Source organism: Scyliorhinus canicula, chromosome 1 (assembly GCF_902713615.1).
Source record: "Scyliorhinus canicula chromosome 1, sScyCan1.1, whole genome shotgun sequence".
Lineage (NCBI taxonomy): Eukaryota > Metazoa > Chordata > Chondrichthyes > Carcharhiniformes > Scyliorhinidae > Scyliorhinus > Scyliorhinus canicula.
In genome coordinates this window covers 305,680,756-305,697,956 of record NC_052146.1, presented here as the reverse complement: position 1 = coordinate 305,697,956, position 17,201 = coordinate 305,680,756, and the positions used below count along the sequence as shown (strand labels likewise).

Here is a 17,201-nt window from a genome sequence, read left to right as displayed (position 1 = left end):
TGCTCTGCTCTGTCTATTTTTTAACCCTGTATGGTCTGGGGGATGAATTTCCTGAAAGGAGAACAGGGGCGAAATTCTCTGCAGACCGTCGTAACGCCGATTTCCGGCGAGCAAAATTGGTGTAGATGACTCCGGCGTGGAGGCCTTCTTTTAGGCAGCTTTTCTCCGTTCCCGGAGGGGCCAGCAGCGGACTGACGTGATACGCGTCAGTTTCACCAGCTGCGGAAGTGGTGAGACCCGGCGTTTTTTGGGGGGGGGGGAGGAGGAGAGAGACTGACCGGCATTTGGGGGGGGGGGGGGGGGGAGAGAGAGAGAGACAGACCGGCATTGGGGGGGGGGGGGGGGGGGGGAGGAGGAGGAGAGAGACAGACCGGCATTTTGGGGGGGGGGGGAGGAGAGAGACAGACCCGGCATTTGGGGGGGGGGAGGAGAGAGACAGACCCGGCATTTGGGGGGGGGTTGCGGCATCGGGGGGGGGGGGGGGTTGCGGCATCGGGGGGGAGGTTGCGGCATCGGGGGGGGGGGGTTGCGGCATCGGGGGGGGGTTGCGGCATCGGGGGGGGTTGCGGCATCGGGGGGGGTTACGGCATGGGGGGGTTTGGGGGCAGCGGCGTGCAGAGAGGGGGGGGCGACGGATGCCCGGGGCCAACGCACCGTCGCCCCCCCCTCTGTACGCCGCTGCCCCCTACCCCAACCACCCCCCCTCACCACCCCTACCTCCCTCCAACGCCCCTACCCCCCTCCCCACCACCCCTACCCCCCTCCCCACCACCCCTACCCCCCTCCCCACCACCCCACCCCCCTCCTCACCACCCCTACCCCCCTCCAACGCCGCCCCCCCATCTCTCGCAACGCCGCAACCCCCCCCCCTCTCAATGCCGGGTCCCCCCCCCTCAACGCCGGTACCCACACCCCGTCCCCCTCCCTCTGAAGGCCGGTACCCACACCCCCCCTCTCTCCTCCTCCCCCCCTTCCTTCCTCCTCCCCCCTTCCTTCCTCCTCCCCCCTTCCTTCCTCCTCCCCCCCTTCCTTCCTCCCCCCCTCCTTCCTCCTCCCCCCTTCCTTCCTCCCCCCCTCCCTCCTCCTCCCCCTTCCTTCCTCCTCCCCCCCTTCCTTCCTCCGTTAGTGGGGGGTGGGGGGGTGCGGCATTGGAGGGGGGTAGGGGTGGTGAAGGGGGTAGGGGTGGTGAGGGGGGGGTTGGGGTAGGGGCAGCGGCGTGCAGAGGAGGGGGGTGACGGATGCCCGGGGCCAACGCACCGTCGCCCCCCCTCTGCACGCAGCTGCCCCCTACCCCAACCACCTCCCCTCACCACCCCTACCCCCCTCCAACGCCGCACCCCCCCACCCCCACCCCCCACTAACGCCACACCCCCCCCCCACTAACGGAGGAAGGAAGGGGGGAGGAGGAAGGAAGGGGGGGAGGAGGAGAGAGGGGGGGGGGTGGGTACCGGCCTTCAGAGGGAGGGGGGGGTGTGGGTACTGGCCTTCAGAGGGAGGGGGACGGGGTGTGGGTACCGGCGTTGAGGGGGGGGGACCCGGCGTTGAGAGGGGGGGGACCCGGCGTTGAGAGGGGGGGGATGCGGCGTTGCGAGAGATGGGGGGGCGGCGTTGGAGGGGGTAGGGGTGGCGGGGAGGGGGGTTGGGGAGGGGGATAGGGGTGGTGGGGAGGGGGGTAGGGGTGGTGGGGAGGGGGGTAGGGGCGTTGGAGGGAGGTAGGGGTGGTGAGGGGGGTGGTTGGGGTAGGGGGCAATGGCGTACAGAGGGGGGGCAGCGGCGTACAGAGGGGGGGGCGACGGTGCGTTGGCCCCGGGCATCCGTCGCCCCCCCTCTCTGCACGCCGCTGCCCCCAAACCCCCCCCCGATGCCGCAACCCCCTCACCCGATGCCGCAACCCCCCCCGATGCCGCAACCCCCCCCGATGCCGCAACCCCCCCCCCCGATGCCGCAACCCCCCCCCCCCCCCCGATGCCGCAACCCCCCCCGACACTGAACGGCATCAACCATCATCAATGGTTGACGCTGTTTTAAAGGTACTGTGATCCGGGCCGGAGATTTGTGGAAACAAAAATATAATGACATCCCGCCGGCGCCAGCTGTTTTCAGAGGCTGCCGGCGGGATTTGCACAACGCCGGTTTTTGGCCGGTCAGAGAATTAAAAACCCTGCGAGAGCGGGATTAACGCCGCTGCCGGCCGATTCTCCGACCCTGCGTGGGGTCGGAGAATTTCGCCCCAGAGTTTGCATGTTTATGGAGCTTTTTCCTACTTCCTGATGTCCCAAGCAGCTTTATCACTGACGTACATTTTGGAAATGTTCGTCATGCGGGAAAATGCAACAACCAGCTTTCTGACATCAAGCTTCCCACGATGAGAAAACGACCAGATCATCTGTTTTGGAGTGATGTTGGCTGAGGGGAAAATATTGATCCAAGACACGGGGAAAGAACTCTGCTCCTCGAAGTAATTTTATGAAGAAAGATTGTATCAGGTTTTGTGACAATCCTCTTTGGCCAGTGCTCCCAGTGATATTGCTGCAGCATTGTTAAAAAGCAGCACGGTGGCGCAGTGGTTAGCACTGCTGTCTCACGACGCTGAGGGCCCGCGTTCAATCCCGGCCCCGGGTCACTGTCCGTGTGCAGTTTGCATATTCTCCCCGTGTCTGCGTGGGTCGCACCCCCACAACCCAAAGATGTCCAGGCGAGGCGGATTGCCCAGACTAAATTGCCCCTTAATTGGAAAAAAAGAAATGGGTACTCTAAATTTATTTTTAAAAAGGAAGCAAAAGGACTTCCACTTTTATAATGCCTCATCACATGCCTTAAAAACATCCAATAATGCTTCATTTGGAGGCACAGTCACCGTTGCTGAACAGCTGAACATGGCAGCCATTTTGGTTTCACAAACAGAATCTATGGTTTGTTAAGTCCGTCATCTGGAAATAAGGAATGAAGTCTGAGGCACTGGTGTAACTGCCCTCACAAGATCCACTGGGACACCCCTGGAATTTGTGGAATATGAACTCCCCCATCAGCAGGCAGAGGCCCATCAGCTGGGGCTCATAGAAATTTCCTCATAAAAGCAGGCCCGTACTGGGACCGGCGTGATTGCTGGCCCTGATTGGGACATCTGGACGGTTAGCCGCGTTGCGGCCCTTGCTTTTCTTGCTGAATTAAACCTCATTTGAATTTACCTTCTCGGGCCTCCCGAGCTCTTGTGACGAGGGAACTCTGCTTTTCTGCAGCAACATCTCGAACATGTATCTGAGCCATCGAAGCAATCGGTTCAGCACCTCGGATCAGAAACAGAACCTCGAACTCGACAGAAAGCCCAGAATGCCACACTGAATTGTCAGCCTAGATAACTCAGTACCTTCAGAGGTACTAGCACCGAAAGAGGAAATATTCACCAGTATATTTACTAGCTCTGGTAGTTCAGTGGTTGTGTTTGGACTAATAATCCCAAGAACTGAGGGAGTCAAGGATATACATACACAAATCTTTGAGGGCGGCAGGACAAGTTGAGAGAACTATTTAAAAGGCATATTGGGCTCTTGGTTTTACTATTAGAGGGGGAAAAAAAGCAAGGAAGTCATGCCAAGACTGTATAAAATTTTAGTTAGACCTCAGGTATAGTATTGTGTTCAGTTCTGAGAAGAATGTCAAGGCCTTGGAGAGGATGCAGGGGAGGTTTACGAGAATCAGAGGCGAGAGGGTTCAGTCATGCACACAGACTGGAGAAGCTTGGATTGTTCACCTTGGAGCAGAGAAGGTTCACAAGACCATAAGACCCAGGAGCAGAATTAGGCCACTCGGCCCATCGAGTCTGCTCCACCATTCAATCATGGCTGATATTTTTCTCATCCCCATTCTCCTGCCTTCTCCCCATAACCCCTGATCCCCTTATTAATCAAGAACCTATCTATCTCTGTCTTAAAGACACTCAGTGATTGGCCTCCACAGCCTTCTGCGGCAAAGAGTTCCACAGATTCACCACTATCTGACTGAGGAAATTCCTCCCCTTCTCTGTTTTGAAAGATCGTCCCTTTAGTCTGAGATGGTGTCCTCTGGTTCTAGTTTTTCCTACAAGTGGAAACATCCTCTCCACGTCCACTCTGGCCAGGCCTCGTAGTATCCTGTAAGTTTCAATAAGATTCCCCCTCATCCTCCTAACCTCCAATGAGTACAGACCCAGATCCTCAACCGCTCCTCATACGACAAGCTCTTCATTCCAGGGATCATTCTTGTGAACCCCCTCTGGACCTTTTCCAAGGCCAGCTCATCCTTCCTTAGATACGGGGCCCACAACTGCTCAGAATACGCCAAATGGGGTCTGACCAGAGTCTTATACAGCCTCAGAAGTACATCCCTGCCCTTGTACTCTAGCCCTCTTGACATGAGACATTGGGGAAGTGGTGGTGTAGTGGTATTGTCACTGGACGAATAAACCAGAGGCCCCGAGAAATGCTCTGGGAACCCAGGTTCAAATCCCACCACTGCAGATGGTGAAATTTGAATTCAATATAAATCTGGAATAAAATGTCTAAGGATGACTATGACATTGTCGATTGCTGTAAAAACCCATCTGGTTCACTAATGTCCTTTAGAGAAGGAAATCTGCCATCCTTACCTGGTCTGGCCTACATGTGACTCCAGACCCACACAATGTGGTCAATTCTTAACTGCCCACTCAAGGGCAATTAGGGATGGGCAATAATTGCTGGCCCAGCCCATTTCTCATGAACAAATTTTTAAAAATGAATGCCAACATTGCATTTGCCTTCCTGTTGAATCATGAACTAGGACTCCGAAGTCCCTTTGCTTCCGATTTCCTACACATTTCACCATTTAGAAAATAGTCTTGATTCTTCCTTCCGAAGTTCATAACCTCACACTTTTCCACATTGTATTCCATCTGCCACTTCTTTGCCCACTCTCCTAGCCTGTCCAAGTCCTTCTGCAGATCGCCTGCTTCCTCAATACCACCTTTCCCTCTGCAGATCTTTGTATCATCTGCAAAGTTAGCAACATTGCCTTCAGTTCCTTCCTCAAGATCATTAATGTATATTGTGAAAAGTTGTGGTCCCAGCACCGACCCCTGAGGCACACCACTCGTCACCGGCTGCCATCCTCAAAAAGACCCCTTTATCCCCACTCTGCCTTCTGCCAGTCAGCCAATCCTCTATCCATGCCAGGATCTTACCCTTAACGCCATGGGGTCTTAACTTATTTAACAGTCTCCTCTGCGGCACCTTGTCAAATGCCTTCTGGAAATCTAAATAAATCACGTCCACTGGTTCTCCTTTGTCTAACTTCCTTGTTGCCTCCTCAAAGAACTCTAACAGATTTGTCAGACACGACCTCCCTTTGATAAAGCCATGCTGACTCAGTCCTATTTTACCATGCACTTCCAAGTACTCCGCGATCTCACCTTTAATAATGGACTATAAAATCTTACCAATGACCGAAGTCAGGCTAACCGACCTATAATTTCCCGTCTTCTTTCTCCGTCCCTTCTTAAACAGCGGTGTTACATTAGCCACTTTCCAGTCCTGTGGGACCCTTCCTGCCTCCAGTGATTCCTGAAAGATCACCACCAATGCCCCCACAATCTCCTTAGCTATCTCTTTTAGAACCCTGGGGTGTAGTCAATACGGTCCAGGTGATTTGAGTTTCCTCCCACAGTCCAAAGATGAGCAGGTTAGGTGGATTGGCCATTCTAAAATTGCCCCTTAGTGTCCAAAAAGGTTTGGTGGGGTTACTGGGTTATGGGGATACGTTAGAGGTGTGGACTTAAAGGGGGTACTCTTTCCAAGGGCCGGTGCAGACTCAATGGGCCGCATGGTCTCCTTCTGCACTGTAAATTCTATGATTCCACGATTCAGACCTTTCAGTTTCCCCAGAAGCTTCTCCTTTTCGCGGTAACAATTGCAGTGTTAATGTAAGCCTACTTGTGACAAACTAAATTATTATTATGAGTGAAGGCCATTACACTCACCTCTGCACCCTGATTCTCCTGGAGTTTAGGGGCGGCATTCTCCGAGCCTCTGCCCCCTGATTCTCCTGGAGTTTAGGGGCGGCATTCTCCGAGCCTCTGCCCCCTGATTCTCCTGGAGTTTAGGGGCGGCATTCTCCGAGCCTCTGCACCCTGATTCTCCTGGAGTTTAGGGGCGGCATTCTCCGAGCCTCTGCACCCTGATTCTCCTGGAGTTTAGGGGCGGCATTCTCCGAGCCTCTGCCCCTGATTCTCCTGGAGTTTAGGGGCGGCATTCTCCGAGCCTCTGCCCCCTGATTCTCCTGGAGTTTAGGGGCGGCATTCTCCGAGCCTCTGCCCCCTGATTCTCCTGGAGTTTAGGGGCGGGATTCTCCGAGCCTCTGCCCCCTGATTCTCCTGGAGTTTAGGGGCGGCATTCTCCGAGCCTCTGCCCCCTGATTCTCCTGGAGTTTAGGGGCGGGATTCCTGAGCCTCTGCCCCCTGATTCTCCTGGAGTTTAGGGGCGGGATTCCTGAGCCTCTGCCCCCTGATTCTCCTGGAGTTTAGGGGCGGGATTCCTGAGTCTCTGCCCCCTGATTCTCCTGGAGGTTAGGGGCAGCATTCTCCGAGCCTCTGCCCCAAAATCGTGATTGGCGCAGGGGCAGAGAATGCCCGCGATCAGGTCCAACACTGAGATGCGATTCTCCGGCCTCGGCACCAGTAGCAGGGGCGAGGTCGACGGGGCGCCAGTCGGGGCCTTGAAAGGGGCCCCGTGGCGATTCTCCACGGTCGACCAGCCGAGCTCCCGCTGACGTGGTTCCCACATGGTTTCACCCGGCGGGAGCTCGGACCCACGGCCACACTGGCTGTCCTGGTGGGGGCGGGGGGGGGGGGGGTAGGATCAGACTCTGGGCGTGGCCTCCACGATGGCCAGGCCCACGTTTGGGGGCAACTGATCGGCGTGCGCGCGCATTCCGGGTGGGGGCTATCTTCTTCTGCGCCGGGCCACTGTTGTGCGAGGGCCGGTGCAAAAACGGCCACTGCGCTTATGCGCGGACCCCCTGCCGGCCGCCGCGTGCATGCGCGAACCCAGAGGTGCTGGGGCCCGTATTGGTAGCTGGAGCTGCGTGAAGCACTCCAGCGCCATGCTGGTCCCTGTGGGTTGCAGAATCGCTGGACCAAGAGGCCCATTGACGCCAGCGAGAAATGCTCCAGTGTTTATACCGACATCAACACCTTCCCGCGATTTTGGAGAATCCTGGCCCTGGTATCCCCACTGGTGTCTTCAACCGTGAAAACTAATGCAAAGTAACTATTCAGTTCTTCTGCCATCTCTTTGTTTCCTATTATTACTTCTCCAGCCACATTTTCCACTGGTCCAATGTCTATTCTTGCCTCTCTCTTACCTTTTACATATTGAAAGAAACTCTTCCTATCTTCCTTTATATTACCAGCTAGCTCACAGTCATATTTCATCTTCTCCCCCTTTATTGCTTTTTTAGTTGTCCTCTGCTCACTTTTAAAGGCTTCCCAATCTTCTGGTTTCCCACTAATCCTCGCCATTTTGTATGCTTTTTCTTTTGCTTTTATGCTGTCCTTGACTTCCCTCGTAAGCCATGGATGCCTTATCCTTCCCTGAGCATGCTTCCTCCTCCTTCGGATGAATTTCTGTTGTGCCTCCCGAATAACACCCCAAAACTATAATAAAAATAATAATAACTTATTGTCACAAGTAGGCTTCAATACAGTTACTGTGAAAAGCCCCCAGTTGCCACATTCCAGCACCTGTTAGGAGAGGCTGGTACGGGAATTGAACCCACGCTGCTGGTCTTGTCTGCATTACAAGCCAGCTGTTCAGCCTACTGTGCTAAACCAGCCCCAGACTCCTGCCATTGCTGTCCACTGTCTTCCCCTTCCAATCAACTCTGGCCACCTCCTCCCTCATGTCTTTGTAGTTACCTTTATTCAATTATAATACCGTTACATCTGATTCCAACTTCTCCCTTTCAAACTGCCGGGTAAATTCTACCATATTGTGGTCACTGCTCTCTAAGGGTTCCTTCACCTTAAGTTCCCAAATCAAGTCTGCCTCATTACACATCACCAAATCCAGAATTGCCTGTTCTCTAGTAGGCTCTGCCACAAGCTTCTCCAAAAAAATATCTCTTAAGACATTCCACAAATTCCCTTTCTTGAGATCCACTACCAACCTGATTTTCCCAGTCCACCCTCATATTGATGTCCCCCATGGTTATTGTAATATTGCCTTTTTTACATGCCTTTTCTATCTCCTGATTTATATTCTGCCCCACATCCTGACTACTGCTAGGTGAGCTGTACGTAACTCCCATCAGGGTCTTCAGCGGAGATTTAATCGAGATGTTCAACAGCGTGAGGGATTTTTAAATAAGGAGAAACTAGTTCCAGTGGTAGAAAGATCGATAGCCAGGCATCGGCGATTCAAGGAAATTGACAACAGAATGGGAGACACCACAATGAATTTATGCAGCGAGTTGTTATGATCTGTAGCGCACTGCCCGAGAGGGTGTGGAGGCAGATTTAATAGTCACATTCACAAGAGATTTGACTAAATACTTGAAGGAAAAACATTTGCAGGGCTATGGGGAGAAAGAAAGGGAGTGGAACCGATTGGTTAGATCTGGCAAAGGGCTCGAATTAGCTCAACGTGAATTCAAATCTGCTTTTTATCATCAGTCAGCTTATTCAGAACCTTAACACATGCTCTTCTGAAAATCAACTGCATCTGATATCTGTTGGTTTTCCTGTGTTCACTGCAGCAGAACTCGATTGAATGGATTAAACAAATCCGTGTCAATCATCCCTAATCCGCGGATAGTTTTCCAAGTGCTCATTTTGGTTCTAAAAATAGATTCTGGAAACTTTCCCACCAGTGATATTAAAGCTCCTGTCGAGAATTAGCAACAAGGCTGAAGCATTTGCAACAATCTTCAGCTCAAAGTGCCAATTGGATGATTCATCTGGGCTTCCTCCGGAAGTTCGGAGATGCCAGTCTTCAACCAATGCGATTCACTCCGCGTGATATCAAGAAATGGCTGAGTGCGCTGGAAACTTCAAAGGTTATGGGTCCCAACAACATTCCTGCAATAGTACTGAAAATGTCTGCTGTAGAATTAGCCGTGTCTTTAGCAAAGCTGTTCCAGTACAGCTACAACACCGACATCTACCCAGCAATATGGAAAATATCCTGTCCACAAAAAACCAGGACAAATTCAACACCGGAAATGACTACACCAGCAGCCTACTCTTGATCATTAGTAAAGCCATGGCAGTGGTCATCGACAGTGCTCCCAACGGCACTTACTCAGCAATAACCTACTCACTGAAACTCAGTTTGGGTTCTGCCAGGGCCACTCAGCTCCTGACCTCATTGCAGCCTTGGTCCAAACATGGACAAAAGATCAGAATTCCAGAGGTGAGGTGAGAGTGACTGCCCTTAACATCAAGGCAGCATTTGACCGAGTGTGGAATCAAGGAGCCTGAGCTAAACTGGAGTCGATGGGAATCAGGGAGAAAACTCTCCGCTGGTTGGAGTCATACCCGGCACAAAGGAAGATGGTTGTGGGGGGTTGGAGATCAATCATCTCAGTCCCAGGACATCACTGCAGGATTCCCTCCGGGCAGTGTCCTCGGCCCTCCATCATTTGGTCAGAAGTGGGGATGTTTGCTGATGATTGTGCAATGTTCAGCGTCACTCTCAACTGCTCAGATACTCGAGCATTGTGTCCTGATGCAACAAGACTTGGACAACATTCAGGCCCGGGCTCTTGCGACAAGTTACATTTGTGCCACACAAGTGCCAGGCAATGGCCATTTCTAACAAGACAGCCTCTAACCATCTCCCCTTGACATTCAATGGCATTTTCATTGCTGAATCCCCCACTATCATCATCCTGGGGAGTTACTATTGGCCAGAAACTGAACTGAGCCAGCCATGTAGAGTTAGAATTAGAACAGTACAGCACAGAACAGGCCCTTCGGCCCTCGATGTTGTGCCGAGCAATGATCACCCTACTCAAGTCCACGTATCCACCCTATACCAGTAACCCAACAACCCCCATTAACCTTATTTTTTAGGACACTAAGGGCAATTTAGCCTGGCCAATCCACCTAACCCGCACATCTTTGGACTGTGGGAGGAAACCGGAGCACCCGGAGGAAACCCACGCACACACGGGGAGGACGTGCAGACTCCGCACAGACAGTGACCCAGCCGGGAATCGAACCTGGGACCCTGGAGCTGTGAAGCATTTATGCTAACCACCATGCTACCGTGCTGCCCAAAATGCAGTGGCTACAAAAGCCGGTCAGAGGCTGGGAATTATGTGGCAAATAACTCACCTCCTGATTTCACTATCCACAAGGCACAAATCAGGGGTGTGATGGAATACTCCCCCCCCCCCCATCTGCAGTTTCCCACCCCACTGCCTGGATGAATACAAATCCAACAACACTCAAGAAGCTGAACAGCATCCGGGGGCAATCCGCTTGATTGGCACCCCATCCACACCTTCAACATTCACTCCCTCCAACACCGTCGTACAGTGTCTGCCACGTACCATCTACAAGATGCACTCCAACAACTCACCAAGGCTCCTTTGATAGCACCTTCCAAACTTGCGACATCTTAACACCTAGAAGGACAAAGGCAGAAGGTGTATTGGAACACCAGCCCTGGCAAGTTTCCCTCCAAGGCACTCACTATCTTGATTTGGACAATTCCTTCACTGTCTCTGGGTCAAAGTCCTGAAACTCCCTCCCTAACAGCACTGTGGGTGCTGACCACTACCTTCTCAAGGACAATTACGGATGGTGACCTAACCAGCTACGCCCACATCCCATGAAATAATTTTGAAAATGAATTAATTTATTGCTGGCTCATTCTTTACTTGAGCAAATGTTCTTCATATTCCTCTGGTGCGAGCCCCAAATCCAGCAGGCTTCGAAAGATTAGAATGAATGAATCTCCAATTTCCGTTCCTCCACTTGTCTGTGTCGGGTATTTGTTTAATTTATATCTGTTCCTTTATTATGATACCTTTACATATATCTATTAATCTCTAAGGCTCTTTCCTGAAAATAATCTCTCGTATGCGTTTGCATTCTTTCCCGTATTGAAACAAGATATTCCTGTAATATTTCTGTCACATGTTTGTCCTCCATTATGCTCCATGGAATGATGCAACATAGGAAGACAATTCAATCCATCGAGGCTCTGCCAAATCTTTAAAAGATCTATTCAATTAATCCCAATTTTGTTTTCTCTCATCCTGCAAAATTCTCCTCTTCAAAAATAAAACCAGTTATTTTTTTTGAAAGTTCCTGTTAAATCTATTAGCCTTTCAGGCAGTGCATTCCGCATCACAACTACATAGTGCACAAAATGAATTCTTCCTCGTTTCCCCCTGTTTACAGATATACCCCATTTAAGCAGCCCAGGAGACCTTGGAAAGTGTCGTTGGCTTAGGCTGTGCTCTCTGCCTTGGAATATGCTCATCCTGTCGCCAGCCAGCACATCCTTCGGAATCTGTACTGAAGACTCGGAACGTTCCACAGCCAAGCCAGTACCTGACAGGGGAATATCCCACAGCCACTCGCTCCCTCACTCACCCCAGGAAGCTGATCAGGTGGCTGCTACATACTGGGGTTGAAAGTCTTTGGTTGCAATATAGAACCCCGACAGAATCATAGAATTTACAGTGCAAAAAGAGGCCATTCAGCCCATCGAGTCGGCACCGGCTCTTGAAAAAAGCACCCTACTTAAGACCACACCTCCACCCGATCCACGTAACCCCACCTAACCTTTTTGGACACAAAGGACAATTCAGCATGGCCAATCTACCTAACCAGCACATCTTTGGACTGTGGGAGGAAACCGGAGCACCCGGAGGAAACCCACACAGACACAGGGCGAATGTGCAGACTCCGCACAGACAGTGACCCAAGCCGGGAATCGAACCTGGGACTCTGGCACTATGAAGCAACAGTGCTAACCACTGTGCTACCGTGTCAAAGGAGGCCATTCAGCCCATCAATTCTACACTGACCCATCGAAAGAGCACCCTACCTCGGCCAGATCGCCGTAATCCCACCTGACCCGCACATCTTTGGACTGTGGGAGGAAACCGGAGCACCCGGAGGAAACCCACACAGACACGGGGAGAAAGTACAAATACCGCACAGACAGTGACCCAAGGCCAGAATTGAACCTGGGTCCCTGGAGCTGTAGGGCAACAGTGCTAACCACTGCGCCACCATGTCCAAGCTCTCCCCATAACTGCCTCTCCGCCGTAACAGCCTCCCCGAACAGGCGCCGGAATATGGCGACTGGGGGCTTTTCACAGTAACTTCATTTGAAGCCTACTCATGACAATAAGCGATTTTCATTTCATTTAAACCATTCTGGTAAACCTTTGCTGCACCCTCTGCGATAGGATTAGCAACATTTCTCAACTCTTTCTGAAAGTGACTGCCAACAGAGTCAGTTAGTTGGGTTTTCCAGACCTCACTCAGGTCAATGAAAATCTGGCTGATTTCAGACAATCAGGTCAGTTACAGTTGAAACTGAAAAGAGCCATTTCTCTCCCATTTTATACATTTCTTTGTGAAAGAGGTTAGACTCAGGGTTTGGACAGGTAATGCCTGAGCCTGACAAACAGACACAGTGAGCAGATTATTGATAGAAGCAGAAAATACACAGGGTGCGATTCTCCGCTGCCCACGACGGGTCGGAGAATAGCGGGAGGGCCTTCCCGACATTTTTCCCGACCTCCTGCTATTTCCCCCCCCCCCCCCCCCCCCCCACGGCCGCCCCACGACACGAATCGCTGCTCGCCGTTTTTTACGGCGAACAGCGATTCTCCCCTGGCCGATGGGTCGAGTTCCCAGGCCTTTACGGCCTTTTTCACGAACGCTCTCACCGTTCGTGAAAACGGCCGCAAAGTGCCATTCTGGAGAACCATGGCACTGTTTGGCACAGCTGCACCACGGCCGTGCCAAGGGTGGCATGGACCCGTGATCGGTGGGCACCGATCGCGGGCATCGGGTCCAAAACCCGCGCACTCTTTGTTCCTCCGCCGCCCCGCTGGATCAGTCCGCGGGGCGGCTGAGGGGCATGACGGCTCGCGCATGCGTGGGTTTGACGCATTTGCGTGATGATGTCATCTGCGCATGCGCGGGTTGGAGCCGTCCATTCCGCGCATGCACGGCTGACGTCATCGTGCGCGTCAGCCGCCGTGACCCTTGGCGCGCAGGCTTAGTGACAGTCGCTAAGCCTGCGATGCCGTGCTTCACGGGGCCGTGCTGCTAGCCCCGCCCGGGGGGGGGGAGAATCGGGTCCCGGGAGGGGGCGCGGAGGCTGCCGTGAAACACGGCCAGTTTCACGGCAGCCTTTACGACTCTCCGCATTTGCGGAGAATCGCGCCCACAGAGTCTGTCGCAAAGTCTGTTTGTCGTGTGCCCCCTCCCTCTGTATCACCCCGTCTATAATTCGCCGACAGCTGCGTGGTTTAGACTAAATAAATAAATAATTGTGGGCGGGATTTACCAGCTCTTCCCGCAGGCGGGAAATCCGGTCCCCCGCCGGTGCAGGGAATTCCTGGCGGCGAGGAGTGCAGTCAACGAGATTAAGCGGGTCTGATAGATCCCGCTGGCCGACCACCTCTCCCGCCGACAAACACCCCGCGGGGTGGTGGGTAATCCCTCCTTGCATGACAGCTGTGGCTCACTTGGTATCACATTCACCTCTGAACCGCAATCTTCCATGTCCCACCCCAGGGCTTCAGCCCAAAAGTGAAGGCTGACACTCGAGTGCAATACTGAGGGAGAATTGCACCGACGGAGATGCTGGGTGGGATTCTCCGACCGCCGGTGCCGAAATCGCGTTCGGCGATCGGCGGGAGAATCCATTTTTAACGCCGGAATCGGGGGGCGGTGCCATTTTTCCGATGCTCCAACCCCCCCAAAGCCTAACCCCCAGGACGTCACCTGAGGCCCTCCCCAGATGCTCCGCCCCTGATGGACCGACTTTCGACGGCATGGGACACGTATCCTCTCATTTTTTGTAAACCTGGCGTGGGGAGGGCCGTTCCACTGGTTGGGGGGGGGGGGGGCTTCGGCGGGGCTGGTGGTGGGTGGTACGCGAGTGGCAAGGGGGGTTACAGGAGGACAGTTTATGGCAGAGGCTGGGTCCACGTGTGGCTGGTGCCCATGTTGTACGGTGCAGCCGCCGCCAGGCACACGCGCGGCCACGGGCCCAGCCATTCTGCATCTGTATCGACAGGTTACATGGTGCGGCTGCTGGCCCCTCACTGATGATGGCATCGGTGAGGGTACGGCGCCGATTTTGGCGTCATAAAACGCCCACGAATTCTCTATTTGAGCCAGCACTTAGCCGCTGAAACGGAGAATCCAGCCCGCTGTATTCCTGGATGAGACCTTAAACCAAGGCCCTGTCCACTCGGGTGGATGTAAAAGGCCCCATGACAATATTTCAAAGAGTGCTGGGGAGTTATCCCTGGTGTCCCAAACAATGTTTGTTACTCAACCAACATCACAAAGAAAATATTATCTGGTCATTATCGCGGTTCTGTTTGTGGGAACTTGCGCAAATTAGCGACTGCACTTCCAACATCACAACAGTGACCACACTTCAAATAGTACCTCGCCAGCTGTGAAGAACTTTGGGGCGTCCGGTGCTTGTGAAAAGTATTGATATAAATGCAAGGTTTTCTTTTTTTTTAATAAAGAAATGGGGTTTTTGAAGGAGCAGTTGACGGTTTTGACTGCAGCATCTTGCAGTGTGTAGAGAGTCTCGAAATGTGTTGCCAAACATGTTTTGCTTTGAATGATGAAGGTGTTTGTGCAATAAAACATACCAGTGGCGGCTGCTGTGTCAAACTGTTCAGGGTTTCCCTCAGATATAGAACCCGCTGGTATTCAGAATTCACAGGCGATTCGACCGGGAAAATAATTAAATCCTACAGGGGAAGTAAGTTCATTTCTTTCCGTGAGTCTCACTGTTTCATCTTCATTGACCCAAGGGCCCCCCACACCCACCCTCCTATAGCTGAGGGTCAATGAGAAGCAATGAGGGGGGCAGCCTCACTGAAGTAAAGGAGAAAGAAAGGTTTACATTTTTACGGCACCTTTCATGACCTCGGAATGTCTCAAGCACTTTAAGCACAGTAAGAGGTCTTACTACACCAGGTTAAAGTTCAACAGGTTTGTTTCGAATCACTAGCTTTCGGAGCACTGCTCCTTCCTCAGGTGCTCCGAAAGCTAGTGATTTGAAACAAACCTGTTGGACTTTAACCTGGTGTTGTAAGACTTCTTACTGTGCCCACCCCAGTCCAACACCAGCATCGCCACATCATGGCTGCCACTTTAAGCCAGTCAAGTGCTTTTGAAGTTTTGTCACCAATGGAAACAAGTAGCAAGATCCCACAAACCGCAGTGAGATAAATGACCAGATAATGTTCGGAGTTGGTTGAGGATAAACATTGGCCAGTACAGCAAGGGAGAACTCCCCTGCCCTTTACTGTAATGTGATTGCACCTTTTACATGTTGGCAGGGGGTGAGGGAGGGCACTGTTATATACGAAGAGAAAAGAGAAATAAGAGGCTTAAAGGAATGAGTATTGGCCAATGTCAGAGCAAGGTCCATGAGGAATACCAGGGCAGATTTCCAATTGCCTTTATGTAAGCACACACACAGTGTTGTGAATAAGGTTGGTGAGCTACAAGCATGAACAGACTTGAGGGAATATGATGTTTTGGTAATAACGGAAACATGGGGCAGCACGGTAGCATGGTGGTTAGCATAAATACTTCACAGCTCCAGGGTCCCAGGTTCGGTTCCCGGCTGGGTCACTGTCTGTGCGGAGTCTGCACGTCCTCCCCAAGTGTGCGTGGGTTTCCTCCGGGTGCTCCAGTTTCCTCCCACAGTCCAAAGATGTGCGGGTTAGGTGGATTGGCCATGCTAAATTGCCCGTAGTGTCTTAAAAAGTAAGGTTAAGGGGGAGTTGTTGGGTTACGGGTATAGGGTGGATACATGGGTTTGAGTAGGGTGATCATTGCTCGGCACAACATCGAGGGCCGAAGGGCCTGTTCTGTGCTGTACTGTTCTATGTTCTATGGCTTAAGAATGGTGAATCAAGAATGCAAAGTTGGATCTTTAACTTTCTGGTTTGCCGGTGTCGAATTTTGGGGGGGGGGGGGGGGGGGGGGGGGGTACCCCAGAGATGCACTAGGGGAACACTGATGTGTTTGGCAGGTTGGTTCGATGTGGACTGCACTCGATGCAGGGAAGCTAGAAACAGACGTCTAACACAGGAGAAGGCCCAACACTGTTTTATTCAACTATGGAACTGCTATACATATTCAGCTGTGGGTCGACACTATACTGATCTGACTGGTGACCTTGTAGTAGCCTGACCAGACTTACTCGCTACCGCATGGTGTTTGCACTTGCTAGCTCGTGGACTCTGACTGTCTCAGTGGCTGGGTCCAGAGAGAGTGGGAAGCCTAGGGTCCTCTGGCTTTATAGTGGTAGTGTCCTGTCTGGTGATTGGCTGCACTGTGTTGTGTGCTTACTGGTCATCCTGAGCGTCAATCACTGCCTGTCAGCATCTCATTATATACATGAGTGGATATTATGACAAACCCCTCTTGGAACTTCAACTGTGAGAGTTTCCCTGGCAATTGCCCAGAAGTGTAAACTTCTCCAGGGCTATTCCCTAGACTGGGAAACATCCAAAATTCCAATTTAAATCGCAAACTTCGGATAGTTCCAGCTGTGTTCCGCAAATAGTTACCCAGAAAAAGTTAGAAGAAAATTAAAATGTCCTCTAACTTCTGGGTGACTATTTTCAAAACACAGTCTTCTCCCCCATTCCCCCCCCCCCCCCCCCCCCCCCCCCCCCCCCACCCCCCTCCCCCCCCCCACCCGCAAACCCTGGGACTCACCCTGCACATACACCTCATGGAACTCCACCCATACCCCCGATGACTACCCCCCTCCCCCCCACACTCCCGCGATGGTATCCCCCACCCCTCGACATCCCATGGGATTTCCACGAGCCTGAACCCACCCCCAGTAGGCCAACCCCCCCCCTTGCAGGCCCGATCACAAACCTCCAACCCCACCCCAACTCCAACCCCCAGCCATCTCCTCTAGTGTCTGAATGTCCAAGCC

General features: G+C 52.6%; 1 protein-coding gene across 2 annotated transcripts in view; it reads left to right on the top strand.

Moving 5' to 3' along the window:
* LOC119976478 (regulator of G-protein signaling 17-like) overlaps positions 1-17,201 on the top strand; it is a 145,350-nt gene that overhangs the window by 115,950 nt on the left and 12,199 nt on the right. The window lies entirely within an intron of this gene.